Here is a 13,732-nt window from a genome sequence, read left to right as displayed (position 1 = left end):
GAAAACCAAGTCTGTTCTTCGGATGGCCCTTGAGAAGTTATTTTTCTGTACTTTGCCTATAAGTCTCCTGATTTCGTTTTTTTGTCTGTTTTGTGTTCAGTGCCCAAGGCCTATTACAACTCAGAGGACAAGTCAGAGTAAGTGAGGATAAGACTGTTAGGGGAAAATGCCAAGCTGGGTGGCAGAGGGGTGGCCCCAAAGGAGCCAAGGAAATTTAGTGTGGAGAAGTCTTAGGAAGGATTTTTAAGGAGTAATAAGCAGGTGCCACTAAAATGTCAAAGAGATCCAGTTGAGAAAAGATTAGAGCGAGGACATTGGTGGCCTTTGAGGAAACTGACGGGCAGGGGTGGCCCGAAGATGGATCATAAACATCCTGCGAATTGGGTAGAAGGCAGAGATTGGTGGTGGGAAAAGGGTAACAGTCAAATCTCACGAAGAGACATCTTTAGGAAATGGGCTTGGGCACACTTCAAAGCCAGAAGGAAAAAGCCCAGGTGCTAGAGAAAGGGGAGATAGGAAGGACAGGCACGGATAGTTCATGGAAGCACTAGGGGATGGGGGACTGTCTCTAAAGTAACCAGAAAGCCTCCCGCTCACACTCTGGCCTTTAGCAGAAAAGCAGTGATAGACAGGAGGGAGTCAGACAAGGCTTTAGTCTTCACCATGAGATGCGTGGGAGAGGGGCTGGGGTTTCAGGGGGAAGGCAAGGGCAGTGCCACTGTTTGACTTTGGTCACTACCCATTGAACCCCTCTGTGCTGATAGAATGCTCTCTGTCCCTCTAAAATTCAGACAATCGAAGTCCGAATTCCCAAGGTGATAGTAACAATGTGGCTTTGGGGAAGGCAGAGTCCTCAAGAGTGGAATCAGTGCTGTTTAAAAAGGGTTCCACAGACCTGCCTTCTCCCATCCACTGTGTGAGGAGGACAAAGAAGGAAGGCACTGTCTTTGAAAAAGCAGCTTTTACTAGGTATTGAATCTGTTGTCACCTTAATTGTGGACATCCCAGCCTCCACAAGAGTGAGAAATACATTTGTATTGTCTATAAGCTACCCAGTCTCTGGTTGTCTTAGCAACCAAGATACCCTAAGACACCTGCATTAGTTACTTTTCTCATTGCTGTGACCTGCTGTGACAAAACAGCTCAAGGGAGGAAGGGTTTATTTTGGCTCATGGTTTGGGAGGATACAGGCCATCATGTTGGGAAGCAACAGCAGTAGATGGCTCCATGGCAACAGGAGCCTCCTCACTTCCTCGCCTCTTTACCTCCTCACAGCTCCACTGAACAGGAAGCAGATATTGGAAAGGAAGTGGGGTTAAACCATAAACCTCAGGGTCTCCCCCAGTGATCCACTTCCTCCAATGAGGCTCCACCTCTTAAAGGCTCTTCCATCTCCCCAAACAGTGCCACCATCTGAAGACCAGCTGTTCAGACGCAGAGCCTATGGTGGACATTTCACATTCAAGCAGAGTTTGGACAAGAGGTATCTAAAGATAGCGCAGAAATATTACAGTGAGCTCTGATAGTGCTGGCTCTGACGCTCATGACTGACTGCTAAAGGCTTTTACATCTAACTATAGTGCTAGGTAGTGGTCTCTTGGAACTGTATCATTAATGATTGTGCCTACTCAATAAACATTTTCCAGACTGAAAAGCACCAATCAGAATATACCACTCCACAATGGGACTTTCTTCACTCTGTCACCAGGTTTCATCCTCTGTTGTAGAAGACTGTGATGTCAATGTTACAAATGGTTTATTGGAATTTTTGTCCTTAGTTTGGACAGTAAAAATTCACACTCACAGTGGTTGGAGAGATGATTCGGAGGTTAAGAGCACTGGCTGCTCTTGAAGAGGACCGACTTTTCAGTTCCCAGAACTCACATGGTAGCTAACAACTGTCCATAACAGGAGTTCTAGGAGATTCAGCATCCTCTTCTGGCCTCTGTGGGCATTGCATGACATGGAGCACTTAGATACATGCAGGTAAAACACTCATAGACATAAAATAAAAATGAATAAAATTTAAAGTTAAAAAAAAAATCACACAGCTGGGCATGGTGACACACACCTTCAATCCTAGCACTCAAGAGGCAGAGGTAGGAGGATCTCTGTGAGATCAATGCCAGCCTGGTCTACATAGCAAGTTCCAGGCCAGCTGTGGCTATAGAGAAACAAAAACAAACAGAAAATCACTCTGACAAAATGGGATTTCCCTCCCCATTGCGCCTTAAGATAGAATGTTGCTCACGTGGTCCATATGGAAGATGGTCAGGTGAATCCTCAGATCTGTAGTCTGCTGTGATGCAGACGTGGGGACAGGAGTCAAGGACCAAAGGGGGAAGTATTACAAAATTAGAAGGTGCTAGAAACTGAGCTCCTACTTGGTTCAAAGCAGATTATATGAGCTAATGTGTGTGAAAATAGCTATGAGTGGTTGTGTTCCTTGCAAAAGGCATTATGTAGACTAGTAGAATCTAAGTGAAGTCTTAATTTGACTTAGTTTTGAGTTTTAGCTCTGCCACTTTTAGGTGTGTGAATCAAGTTTCTTTTCTATAAACAAGTACAATAGTAATGTCTACCTTACTGAGGGGATTAATAATGTACTGACAACTCTGGATTAGTGAAAGTCAGCTGTTGGCAGGTCCTTCTTGGCTCGTCAAACACCAGCTCAATTCTTTCTCAAAGCTAACCAGTGATTTCCTGGCTCTGCATTTATCATTTGTAATCACCAGTTCTAGGTAGTGAATTTAGTTGTAGACTGCCTACTGTAAAGGCTGCTTTGAATTTTAGCATCCTCCAGAACAAAGTCTCTCACAGTGTACTTTAATGTGAGATTGTCTAACAAAAGAAGCAATTGATGCACCATTCACAATGTTTTAAAACCTATATAAAGAGTCATTGATTCCAAAGAGTTGCTGCTGTGCATGTGAAAATGTGTGTTTGGTGGTTTCCATGGAGACCACCCCTGGCTGGTTGCTCTGTGATCACTCACTAGCCTTAATTATACCCTGGCATTGCCTGAGAACCTTCAAAGCTGTCTCCATAACAACATCTCCTTGTAGAGTGCCATGACCGCCACACTAGACTGTATTTCCCATGTAGGAGAAAGTTTCTGTTAAGAGTTGGGAAGACCCTACTGGTAAATCTGATTGATTTATCCTTATGAAAAGCTCTCACATGCACAGGAAGTCTTCTGAGTCTTGACTCAGGTATCTCTCAGGCTTTCTTGCCAGGTGAAGATCATAGCAGAGCTCCCTTCCTTTTCTTGGTGGCACGCTGATATGTCTCTAGACCTGTTGTCAAGATGCTGAACTAAGGAGGAGTCTTGGCTACGTCAGTTGACTAGATAAAATTTTAAAATTTGAAGGGGAAAGACACCTGACACGGACCTCTGGACCCACACATATGTGCACACATGTTCATGTTCAAAAAGTATACATACACCCTACACACAGAAAAGCTGAGCTGTTTTGATATGGAATCACACATCTAAATAATATGAATTATTATTTTATGACATCTAAATAATATGAATTTTTGTTTTCTATTGAATTTGATTTATTTATATTTGTGTGGGTGTGTATGTGCACAGGGAGGCCAGTGATCAATAGGTGTCTTTTTCTATTGTTCTCCACTTCATTTTTTCATTTTTTATTTTATGTGTATGAGTGTTATGAATGTATGTATGTAAGTGCACTCATGTCATGCAATGCCTGTACAGGCCAGAAGGCAGCACTGGATCCTCCCCCCCCCACCCCCGGAACTGAGTTATGGATAGTTGTTAGCTGCCATGTGGGTGCCAGGATTTGAACCTGGGTCTTCTGCAAGAGCAGCCTGTGTTAACCACTGAGCCATCTCTCCAGCCCCTTCCACTTCATTTTTTGAGACAGGGTTTTTCACTTAACCTGGAGCCCACCCTTTTGACCAGACTGGCTGGTCGTCTCCCCTGCCCCGACTGCTGGGGTTACAGGCATTTGCTACCAAAGCGGGCTTTTATGTGGGTATGAGGGTTCCAAATTCAGGGCCACATGCTTGCCCACCAAGCCATTTATCCAGCCCCTGTTTTTTGATCCAAGGCTTAACATTGACTGATGCTTTGAACTTGTGAGTAGTCAACAAGTAGACAAATCTTTCAGGTCCTGTAATGAGTATTCTTGGGTTTGGCTTCTGACATGTATGCACATACAATAACAGACTGCAGAAGAAATCCTGGAAGTGGAGTTCTGATGCGTGTCATGTTTTGTTCTCAGTCTGTCAGTCTGTCAACAGGAGGGTTCTCTTCCTCCCACGGCACATCCTGTCTGCGCTGTTCTTTTTGTTTCTGTTATCACTCTCCTCACCCACCCTCTCACTGTCTCTCAGATGCCCAGGCTGTCTGTCTTTCTGCATCTCATGTGTCATCACGGGCACAGTGGCCCCTCCCTCCTTCTCTATTGTATTTATGGTTCTTCCCAGTTTCTCAGCTTCTTCAGGTCCCTCATCTCTTCTTCCCATCACATTTCAAACTTCATTTGATGATGAAAAATCTCACTCTAATATCTCTTTTCTTCCTTTGGTTGTTAGTCAGTCTCTTCGTGTGTTCTGGAATGGACTGATGTAAATAAATGGTGAAATGAAATAGAGCTCTGCTGTAATGTAACTTTTATGTTGAAAGAATGTGCAGAAAAAAATCTAATTATGGCTGTCTGTTAATGAAATCATTTTTCTTGTTCACTGTCTAAGCTCCTGTGGCAATGGGAATAATTTTTCATGGAAAATTTAAACCTGGAGGCAGCAGCATAATTTTTTTTATGGTCTCTAGCTCGGGAGCAAAAACAGCATGTCAATTTCTTTCCGTGACATCATGGATGAAGTGACAGGAACATGAAGTGGCATGTTAGGGACGCACTGTTAGTGTCGTATAGAAACACTCAGCTAAGAGGCCGGTTATCTGGAAACTATTTGTTTATGAACAAGGTTTTCCCAGCGGACACATGGGAGGGGAAGTGAATTCTGGGTTTTTTTAAAAAGCCCTCATATTTTGTTTCTATTGTCAAAATAATTTATAGGGAAGTGAGTGATGTTTAATGGGCATTTTGCTATTTTGGATAAGGTTGTTGTTTGTCTTGTTTCTAGTTATGTGCTTTCATTTTTTTTCTGGACTATTTTTAGTACCATTGATCATCACAGTGTTCTGTGTTGCAAAAATATGATGACAATTCTGGGTTTCACCATTTTTGACCCAGAGGAATTTGCTTATTATTTACTGAGGAGATACACTTAATTTCTGTAAATTTCCTGACTGAGATTTTTCTGGATGCTTCGCATATCATAGATAACTTAAAATAGCTAAAGTTAAAGTAACTTTTTACTTTTTCAACATAAAGACTAGTTATTTGGGCAAATTTACAAATCTTCTGTCGGGGCCTGAGTTGGTTCATTGACAAATAGTATTGAACAAATGAGTTTCCAATGAGCTCTGAAATAAGCTGATCAAAGTGTACACTAGTGAAAATGGGGTTAGAAACCATTGTTTCAAGTCAGTCCTGTGTAAAGGTTCCTCCCTCCCCTCCCAAAAAGAGCAGCATGATTTGACTTTTTTCACACCAGGTTAGATTTATTTTCTCGGCACTTGAAGTCTTTAGTTTCAGTGATTTAATCGCCTGTTGTTACCTGTGTCCCACTCTTTACCCCAAACAGGAGGATTTGTCATCTCTGAAGTAGGCAGGAGTAGGGTTGTGCCCTTTCATGCTAGATTTTGTATACCCATCTTAGGAATCTTAAAAAATTTACATATTTACTTATTTATTTGTATGTATACGTGCATGGGGATGTGCATGTATGTGGGAGTCAGAGGACAACCTGATGGAATCAGTTCTCTCCTTTTACCATGTGGATCCCAGGGTTTGAACTCAGGTCCTCAGGCTTGGTAGCAGGTACCTACACTCATCAAGCCATCTTGTTAGCCCTACCATCATAGAAAACTTACCACGGCAGTATCTGGTTTGCTGTTCCAAATTGCCAAGCATTTGCTGCCATTTGGCTGTGTCATTCAGGGCCCTCTACTTTCTTTTCTGCACTCTTAAAATGTTAGGATTTGAGAGGAAATATTTTGACAGTTACTAAATTTCATCTTTCATTGGTGTCTTTGTTGGCTTTCCAAGTTTTCTTTTTAATTTTATGTGTATGAGTGTTTTGCCTCTTTGTAAGAGCATTCGTGTCGTGCAATGCCTGTGGAGGTCGGAGAGGGCATCAGATCCCCTGGAACTGGATGGTTGTTAGCTGCCATGTGGGTGCTGGGAATGGAATCTTGGTCTTTTGCAAGAGCAACCAGTGCTCTTAACCACTGAACCATCTCTCCAGCCCTGGTTTCTGTTTTGTCTTTTTGGGCTCAAACACTCTCAGAGATAGAGAAGTAGGTGACAATAGATGTTTCCTCTACTGGAGTGTCCCTGTTGTGCATCTGGGTTGAGGTACCATGCGAACCACTGGAGCTGATCTGCTTTGAGTCTTCCATGAAGTTGGGCATGGTTATATGTGTTTTGTAGCCTTCACCCCCTGGTCTTGACTTATAGCTGGGTTGATAACTGTTCAATCTGATAAGTAATTCGTAGCCCAGTTTTAGTATCCTGCTTCTGCTTTGTGGCTTTTTGTAGTTGTTGGTAGTGGTGATTTTTTTTTTTAAGATAGGGTCTTTCTGTGAAGCCGAGGCTGCCCTAGAACTCAAATTATTCCTGCCTCTTAGGAAGGTTTTCTTTCACCTAAAATTTTATTTTTTAAGTAGGTTTGTGGGAAGATGCTCTGTCAGCAAATTCATTCAGCAGATGTGTAGAGTGGCCTACCACAGTCCACACAAGGGAGATAAGACAGGAATGAGTGACCAGTAGCCCAGCATTTTAGAAGCAGAAAGATCTTCTCTGTAGATCAGTTTTCTTGTCTGCAAAATGGGAATAACTGCATATACGTCACAGAAATGTTGTGAGACATACAGAATGACATATATTAAGTTGTTCTTTTACTTGAAGAGAGTGAGATTTCCTTCATAGGGTGATAAACTCTGAAGTACTGTTTGCATTTGAGTTCAGCTGTGGTTTGGTGTCTGTAGGAAGCTGTCACTTCTTTGTTCTCTGTTACCATTTTATCATCAAAAGAGTTTTAAAATTGCCAGATTCAAGTGCACCACACAGTTTTAAAATGCATTTTAAAAGGGACTGGAGAGATGACTCAGTGGTTAAGAGCACTGGCTGCTCTTGCAGAGGAACAGGATTCAGTTCCAGCACCCACATGGCAGCTAACAACTGTTACTACAGTTCCAGGGGATCTGACACCCTCTTCTGGCCTCTTCAGGCACTGTACGACATGGATGCACTTGCATACACATGCAGGCAAAACACTCATACACATAAAATTAAAATAAATAAATCAAAGAAATGGAAAGAATACATTTTAAAGATTTCAAGTAATTCAGGGGATCCAATTTATCATTTTGTCTAACATCTTAGAAGTACTTCATTGATTTTTTTTTTTTTAATAATAAGGACAAGAGCTATCAATTCTGAAGATTGTTGGAGAGTCCCCAGTGGGGAATCACAGCCTCTAGTCTGCTGTAGGTTGGTGATGAGGCAGTGGGGACCAGCACAGAGAGGTACCAAATCTGACCAGGAATGGTATAGACACCTAAATGGCTGCACGGAAAAGACTGGCCATTTCAAATGCTGGTTGAGGACATGCGATGAGCTTTCTGGTGTGGCAAACACAAGTATTAAACAGTGTTTCCATCGTAGCCACCTGTCACTCCGTGGTGTGCACCCAAGAGAAATGAAGACACAGGCTCAAAACAAACATGTCCAACGTGATGGAATGAGACAGTGGTGGCTGCTCAACTCTGAATAATTAAAACATATTGAACCATACACTTTACCAGAGAATTTATGACCTATACATTGTATTTCATTATGGCTATTTTTAAAATTATTTTAAGTTAACATATAAAATATTCCATTTCATTGTGGCATTTTTAAACAATTGTTTGAAAATCCACCATTTTCTTGCCCATCCTCCTGCTCCTCCTTATGCCCTCCCACCCCTAGTAACCTCCTTTCCCCTGGCAGGTCATGTGTTCTCTTGCCTTAGCTTCCTCAGTACCTCCCTGTGCCCTTAAAGTCTCCCTTCTAGTTTTTTCTTTTGTTATTGTTGTCTTTTTGAGCTGACCTGAACTCACTATGTAGACCAGGCTGGCCTTGAACTCACAGCCACCTGCCTGCCTCTGCCTCCTGAGTGCTGGGCTAAAGGCTTGTGCCACCACGCCCGGCTCCTTTCTAGTTTTATAACCTACACCCATGCATCTTTGTATATGTATGAGTTTTTTTAAAAAATGGTTTATTTTGAGGCAGGGTCTTCTATAGCCCCAGCTGGCCTGGAACTCGACCATACTAGCCTAGATCTCAGAGATCTGCCTGCTTCTGCCTTTTCAGTGCTGGGATTAAAGGTGTGCTCTGCCACACCTGGCAACAGCTATCATTTTTAAAAGATTTACTTTTATTCGTGTGTATGTGTGAATGTATGCCATGTATGTGCAGGTACCTGTGCAAGCCAGGTCAGATCCCCTGGAGCTGGAGTTGTTCCAGGTGGTTGTAAGCTGCCTAGCATGGGAACTGAGACCTGAACCCAGGTCCCCTGGAAGAACAGGAAGTGCTTTTAACAGCTGAGCCATCTCTCCAGCCCAAAGCTGTTACTTTTTAAAAGACAAGGTATGGACTGTGTATCACAGCTGTAGGTGTGTATCATTGATATGACTCTTGTGGGTAGAGCGGTGCTGTGGAGAGATGACCCATAGATCAGTCTAGGAGAAACACTTCGTCTTATACAATGGCATACTGCACTGTAGTGACAAGGAGCTTGCAGTCACACAGGTGATTTGAAAGAGGCGTCCTTTCTGAGAAGGAGTGTGAGGGAGGGTCAGGTCTGTATTATGTTTAGATGGTGATGACGGTGGGAGTTTCCACCTGCACACATTCAACAAGCTAGACATTGGAGATTCACACACTTACTTATGTCTTACCTGAACTTCAATTTTAGAAAATCTGACTGGGGTGTCTCTCATGGTGCCATCATCGGGGGGGAAATGTAGCCCAACGTGTTGAACCTGTTTCTGGTTAAGTCAGTTGCTGGGAAAACCAGGAAGTCTTGGGTTTAGCAGCTTCCTGTGCCAATCTCCCCCTCCCCCCACCCAACCATTTGCTTTGACTTTGCCTTGGTACTGCAAGTGGTCTGGGTGTCCTTTGCTGAGGAAAGAAAGCTTTTTAGGCTGGAGCATTCCAGTTCCAGGCAATAGTCCCCATGTCTCCTGATTGCCAAGATTGGAGACAATTTCTAACAAGTAGCTCAGTCCCAAGGTGAAGAGGTGAGCCCAGACTTCCCATAGCATGGCAGCAGTGTGTATTGTTTGGCTCAGCTCCACAGGTGAGGACCGTGGTCTGTCAGGTGCCCTCCTCCATCACCGGCTGAGCTGATTAAAGAAAACGGCATGCCTGCCTGCTCTTCTCTCAGGCTGAGTGGTTTGAATAAACAAACCCAGTGTTCCAGGGTGCTGCCTCCTCTGGGTACTAGGCCTTGGCTGGAGCCTCCCAGGGAGACATCCTCAAGTTTGCTGTGTGGGTTCGCTTTCCTCTGTTGCTCAGGCTCCTCTTGGCTTTTAGGCCTTGGAGCAGGGATTGGACACATGCAGGGATTGGACACATTATTTATTATTATTATTATTATTATTATTATTATTATTATTATTCAGTTATGAGTGTATTGTCTGCATGTGAGTAAGTGCAATGCCCAAGGAGGTCAGAAGAAGATGTTGGTCCAGGTGTTGCCCTGGAACTGGAGATAGTTGTTAGCCACTGTGTAGGTGCTGGGAATCTATCTCCGGGTCCTCTGCAAGAACAGCCAGTGCCCTTAACTGCTGAGCCATCTCTCCAGACCTGAGGGATTGGACACATTTTAAACATGTTCTTCAAGTTAAGGACTCTCTTGATCCCAGCTTGCCAGGCTGTGGGTGGATGTAAATGTGTGTTGTGGGTACAGTGATATTGAGCAGAGGTGGCCTGACAGCTTTTGTGATGGAGAATGGGGAAGAGGTTATGCAGTGGGTCCAACCAAGGCAGACCTGAAAATTAACTTCCCCTCTAGTGGTGGGATGTATTCCCGATTCTTGGTATAGAAGCGGGGGAGGGGGGGTGGGGGTGGCTTTTTAGCTTCCCTTTGTCATGCCCAGTATGATGGATTCTTTCTCATGGTCCCTAGTAAACAGAAACCCCAGAACTCCCTGCCTTAGGCTGTGGACAAAACTTCATATGATTTCTTAACTCCATAGACAAAATCTCATGAAGCAGTCAGACTTTAGATTCACCTTTACTCATGGAATATGCAATCAAGGTACAAAGAGCAGTCACAGCTTAAATTAATTGTATGTTCACTTGCTGCTGGACAGTGTGGCCAGTATACTGATGCACATTTCTTATTTCATTTTAATCACAGCTCTATGGTTCAAATCACTTGTTTCTTTCCCACTGTCTTTTGGGGATAGGAAAACAAAGATGTCACATTCTAACTTATGAATGAAAGAGCTTGGCTATGAACCCAGGTCTTGGGACTTAAATACTGAGGGGCCTCTTGAGAAAGACTCAGTGTTGGGGGTTCTGACTCTGTCCTGTGAGTGGTTGAGAGATGGAGCGTGGGTGAGATTGTCACACACATGGTCTGGTAGGAAGGCTTGTCACGGTTTGACTGCAGTACTTGGTTTGTGAAGTTGTCCTTGTGGGGAACTACACGATGTAGAGAACACCTCCAAGAAGCCAAGAACTGGTGGAGACTGCTTGGAATCAGAGGAATAGCCAGGAAGCAGGCTGCCACAGGAGCCAGGAACTCAAGCTACAGCCTGTGCAGTGTTTAGACACACTCAGGGCCCAGCTGTCAGTCATTGCCTGCTGGCACATCCAGACAGGAGTGAAGAACTGGAGAGGAAGGTGCATGGCTCCCTGCTTAGGCTTTGAATTTTCCAGCAAGAATTCAACTGTAGGGTATGCTATTAAAACAAATAACTTTTTTCTTATGGCTTAATTTTAACCCATAATGCTTGTGGGCAAAACTTTAGAAATGAGTCAGTCCACTCTCTTCATTAAAAGAAAAATTACCACTGGGCCTGCTAGGAGCACTTGGAAGGTGGAGGCAGAAAGATCAGTTCAGTCATCCTTGACTACATAGCAAGCTTGAGGCCAGCCTGGGCTATGTGAGACTTGTCTCCAAAAAACAAAAGCAAAACAACAAAAAAAGACAAAACCAAATGCTTATTATGGGAAATTTAGAAAGCAAATGAAAAGAAGAAAATGCTTAATATAATTTCGTAATAGTAAATATTTGGAGTACATCTTTAGTGTTTATAATCTATCTGTCATTCATCCATCCATCCATCTATCTATCTATCTATCTGTCTGTCTGTCTTCTGTCATCTGTCATCAATCATCTATCATCTATCCATCCATCCGTCCATCCATCCATCCATTTATCCATCCATCTACCTAGGTGTGACTATTTGCTTTTGTTTTTATTTTGCTTTTTTTGTTTTGTTTTTCTTAGTCAAGGTCTTATTCTGTAGCCCACACTGGCCTCAAACCTGTGATCCTCCTGCCTCCACCCTCTAAGTGCCCAGATTACAGATATATGTCACATAGAGGCTTTCTTTTGTCTATCTAGTTTTTACAGAAGTGAGATTATTTTCTCTCTGTTATTTATTTATCCATTTATTTTGCAATGCTGGGAATGAAACTCTGTCTCACACATCCTAAACAAGCATTCTGTGGAGTCACACCCCCATCTTCCATCTGATTTTAATAAGACAGTCTGGGGACTTTTTCTTCTGTCTTGGGGTGATTGAAGAAATGGAAGCCCAGATTAGTGGATAACTTGCTCATAGCATTCAGTGGCTGCCCTGAACTAGGAGAGGCAGCTCTGTACTCCCACCTAGCCCAAAAGTTTCTTTGCCTATTAGAGGCCTGACTGCCTGGGCAACTGGTAGCCTAAGGATCATGGGTCCAGGACACCAGGCTTCTCAGTGACTTTGAGTATTTGGCACAATGTCTGACACTCGATAGGCCCTTAGTAGAACAGAAGGACCAAAAGAATTTGGCGTTAGTGGCTGAGGCCTCTTTCCCACCCTCCCTGTCTGTACTCCAAACCATCCAGCACTAGCTCTTAACAGCTGCCTCACTTTTCTTGTCAGTTTCACATTTCCAAAGCCTCATGCACTGGTTGACTTGGTGAGGAGCTGGGGAGACTGCCTTGTTAAGTTGTTTTCTGCCCATCAGCTATAGAAAGACTCCACTGGACTTGTGCCAGCAGCTCTAGTTCCAGCTGCAGGGTGTGTTCAGATTTCATAAATATGACACAAAGTGCCACAGAGCTTTAGCAGTCAGGTGGTAGCAATTGGGCACTCCATGGTTTTGCACATGACCAGCATGAAGCTCTTGGCTATGATACTTAACAAACCAGAGAGTTGATCCATTTCATTTTGAAGGTTCTCTTTGCAAAACACTGAGGTGACCTTTTATATTTATAAATGTGTACACCCTTTGCTCTAATACAGTAGCCCCCCCCCCATTCATGGGGGATATATCCCAAGATCCCAGGGGATGCCTGAAACCACAGAAAGTACCAAACCTCATGTACTACATTGTTTTCTATTCATTATATTTATGCTAAAGTTTAGTTTATTAAGCACAGTAGGAGGTTAATAAAATTTCCAGTATCACTACCCTTGTGCCCATTTGGGGCCATTATTAAGTAAATAAGGGACTTGAACATAAGCACTGAGATGCTGTGACAGTGGATCTGTTGAGACAGCTACCAACTAACAGGTGGGTAGCATATACAGTGGACAAAGGAATGATTCATGTTCCAGCCAGAAGGACCCAAGTTTTCTTCATGCTACTCAGAGCAGTATAAAATTTAAAATTTATGAATTGTTTCTATAATTTTCCATTGACTAATTTTGGGTAACTGAAGCCACAGAAAACAAAACCATTAAGGGGGGCTACCACCACTTCTGGGAAATTATCCTTTAGACATGCAAAATGGCATACATACAGGGCATAGGTGGTTACAAAATTGTTACAGGGACAGAAGATTGAAAAGAAGCCCATTGTTGTTCATCAACAGGGGGCTGCAATCTGTCTGACCAACAGGATACTATAAAAAAAATATGGGAAAAGGAAATTTGAGGACGCCCTCTGAGTACTGCCAAGGAACAATCTCCAAGATATATTACCAAATGGAAATGCACGTCAAGCCTGGCATGGTGGCACGCCTTTAATCCCAGCATTCAGGAGGCAGAGGCAGGTGGATCTCTGTGAGTTCAAGGCCAGCCTGGACTACATAGTGAATTCCAGGCCAGCCTGAGCTACAGAATATGATCCTGTTTCAGGGGACTGGAGAGATGGCTTAGCGTTTACAAGCACTGACTGCTCTTGCAGAGGACCTGAGTTCGAAACCCAACACCCACATGACGACTGATAACTGTCCATAACTCCAGTTCCAGGGGATCCAACACACTCTTCTGACCTCTGCAAGCATTGCACAACATGGGTGCACTCACATGCTTGCAGGCAATACACTCATACACTGTCCTGGATTCACTATGTAGACCAGGCTGGCCTTGAACTCACAGAGATCCGCCTGCCTCTGCCTCCTGAGTACTGGGATTAAA

The 13,732-nt window shown here is 43.4% G+C and overlaps 1 protein-coding gene across 5 annotated transcripts in view; it reads left to right on the top strand.

Annotated features, from left to right (window-relative positions):
- The window catches only part of Tmem241 (transmembrane protein 241), a gene marked incomplete at its 5' end in the record, with an annotated part of 121,622 nt that overhangs the window by 81,777 nt on the left and 26,113 nt on the right, over nucleotides 1–13,732 (top strand).

The sequence above is a fragment of the Nannospalax galili genome, unplaced genomic scaffold, assembly GCF_000622305.1.
Source record: "Nannospalax galili isolate Female #2095 unplaced genomic scaffold, S.galili_v1.0 scaffold162, whole genome shotgun sequence".
NCBI lineage: Eukaryota > Metazoa > Chordata > Mammalia > Rodentia > Spalacidae > Nannospalax > Nannospalax galili.
The sequence above is the reverse complement of the archived record's forward strand: the minus strand, read 5'-3'. Positions and strand labels throughout refer to the sequence as shown.